Source organism: Silene latifolia, chromosome X (genome assembly GCF_048544455.1).
Source record: "Silene latifolia isolate original U9 population chromosome X, ASM4854445v1, whole genome shotgun sequence".
NCBI classification, from domain to species: Eukaryota; Viridiplantae; Streptophyta; class Magnoliopsida; order Caryophyllales; family Caryophyllaceae; genus Silene; species Silene latifolia.
The window spans coordinates 36657791-36660694 of record NC_133537.1 but is presented as its reverse complement, the minus strand read 5'-3'; positions in this window follow the sequence as shown (position 1 = coordinate 36660694).

The following is a 2904-nucleotide window of genomic DNA, read 5'->3' as shown; positions in this document are numbered from 1 at the left end:
CATTATTTCGAAGCACAAATCATCAATTTCTCTCTCAAATCTCAACCATTTCCGCCAAAAGTTGATCCAAAAGCTTGCATTTGCCATGACCAATCGAGGTATGTATATCATTCTTGCATTAATCTTCTATAATGGACGAATTGGATCGACAAAATTTAGGGTTTTCAACCCTAAAATGTCGAAAAATTGGGGCTTTTCCCCCAAATGATCTTGCCTTGTAAAATTGACCTTGTAAATGGCTAATTGGTAGTATAAGGATCATAACCATGTATTTGTTTCGAATTTTCGTTGAGTTTTGGGCATTTGAGCGAAATTGTGACGGTTTCACAGCTAAACTGTAAATTGCTTTGAACATAGCCTTAGGAATGCCCATTTGCGATGAAAATTGATATTTGGAATCCTTGTATGATGGGTAAACTTTCTACCATCTCGGAATTTTGGTTTGTGACGGCTTTTTCAGGACACTCTTCTAGGGCATAATCGCCGTTATAACGAAATGCTGTTGAAATTTTGACTCGAACCCATGACTAGGCTTCAACTTAGGCTTGGCTTAACCCAAATTACCACATGAGCAGTCAGGTTTGTGGGAATACGACCAAAGATGGCGAGAAAAGAGCGACTTTCGGGCTTGTAAAACTCGAAAATCCCCGAATCAAGGTTCGTCGTCACTTGACGCGGCCTAAAATTACTTTAACATTGCAGGTGACGAGGCTTCTACTTCTGGTAGAGCTCCCATGGACATAGACACAGCCGTTGACACTTCTTGTGCTCTCGAGGAGGCTTTCACTGCTGTTGGGGCAGCTGCTGAGGTTGCTGAGGACGAGGTCCTCGAGGAGGAGGAGGAGGAGGAGGAGGAGACCCCGAGGCGGGCCAACGTTGGGCGAGGTGGTCGTCAGCTAAGGGGAGCACCTGCATGGGCTGAGACCTGGGACAGCAGGCAATTGCTTTGGGCTACGGAGGGTCACTTGTCCTATATGACGGTGAAGAGCTTGGTAATCTTGAATTCATCACTCATCACTCATCTTATTTTGTTTCATTTATTTATATCTTTTCCAATTTCATTCAAACTAAAGATAGCTTTTGTTTCAAATCACAATAGGAGGCCGGGAACATCAGATCGTTCTCGGGCTACACGACGGCGATGACGTGCTACGAGAGGCTGCCGGCGGAGGAGCGAGCCATGATCAAGAGGAGAGCATTTGGCGCCCTGGTGCAGGCTTGGAGTGATATCACGAAGAGGAAGCTGCGGGCTAACCTTAGCCTGGTCCGTGCTTTCTTGGACCGATTTTGGGACACGACTTCCACATTTCACATGCCTTTTGGTGAGGTGGGAGTCACGTTGGAGGACTACGACATGATTTCTGGTCTGCCGTGTTTGACCGAGGCGGTAGAGTGGCCGAAGACTGCCATGAGGGCGGACTCGGCCGAGGCTAGGAGGTTGATCGGCTGGAACTTGGCGCCGAACGCTGCTGCAGTGCCTGGTTTGGTGCCTAGTTCTTACGTCCGAGACTACTTTGCGGGGAAGACGCCGACGTCGGTGGTGATTGATGGGAGGGAGACGGCTCCTCCTCCCTGTACAGCTGAGCAGAGGGCCCGCTTGTGGCTCTGGTGGTTCTTGTCTTCGATCTACCTCGGAGACAAGGGAGAGAGGCTGTCGACGAAGCTTCTTCCCTTTCTTTCTGACCTGAGCTCCCTAGGACGTTGGGGCCGGTCACTTGCTGGTTTTGCAGTCCTCATCCGCTTCATGAGGGCCATGGTTCGTCCGGAGCTGATGGAGAAGGGGACTTCTCCTGGTGCTGTCGGCCCTGGACTACTGTTGGAGGTATGAACCTTCATTTAGACTAAAATCACTCCTTTTCCTTATCGAATTACGAAAGATCGTTACTGACTATCTTGCTTCACATGCGTGGGTGTACTCCTACTTTCCGAGCCTCTCGCCAAGACGACGGAGCCGCTGGAGAAGGCTTATCCCGTTGTGAGGGATTGGGTGATGTGTCGCATGAGGAGCAAGCGTTCCTCTCATGGTGTCTACCGGCGGGACGTGAACGCTCTTCAGCTGGACAGCGTGAGCATCTCACTTATATTCGTTTTGCTTCTTTACTATTTTTTAACCGATCATAAGAATGATTTTTTGCTTGTCTTTTCCCAGTGGATGCCCAGGCCTTGGGCGGAGTACACTGACGCTCCTCCTTTCGTGGCTGAGGTCCTTTGACCTAGGAGCTCGAGCCGGTTGCTACTGAGGACGTCAATGGGTCCTGTGTGGTATTTGGGCGAGCGCTTGACTCGTCAGTGCTCTCGGGATGTCTTGACGGTTCACATTGATCCTCCTAGGACGATGTTCAGGGAACCTTCTGAGGCTGAGATGGAGGCTGGCTTGGCAGGCGTTGGTGGTGACGCCCTTCTGCTTCCTGGTGAGGACTACTTGGCGTTCCTCTACGGGAGGTTGGCGTACTGGCCGGTTGTGGTGAGCATTTACTCTCCTTATGACCATTTCGAAAGTATGATGAATGATCATCGATTTAATGGCAATCCTTTGTCTTTGCAGGAGGTTGAGGCGGTGGGCATCGAGCCCCCAGAGTACCCCGAGACCCTCGAGTACACTGACGCGACCGGGAGGACGACGATCTCCGAGCTGCGTGACTTTGACTTGGCTGTGACGGATGCTAGCTTGGACGAGTGGCAGCATCTGATTCGGAGGGTGAGCCTCTAATTTGTATGACTTTTGTGTAAGAACACATTTGATTGAACTTATCCAATTATTGAGAACTTCTTATTTGAAAATGCAGGTTGCGCCATCTCGGTTCATGGCGTTATGGAGGGTAGCCAACCGGCTGCGAGCTACTGCCGTCTAGGCACTTGTCGGCGGTCGAGGTCGTCAGGTATGAACCTTTCGTCTACTTCATT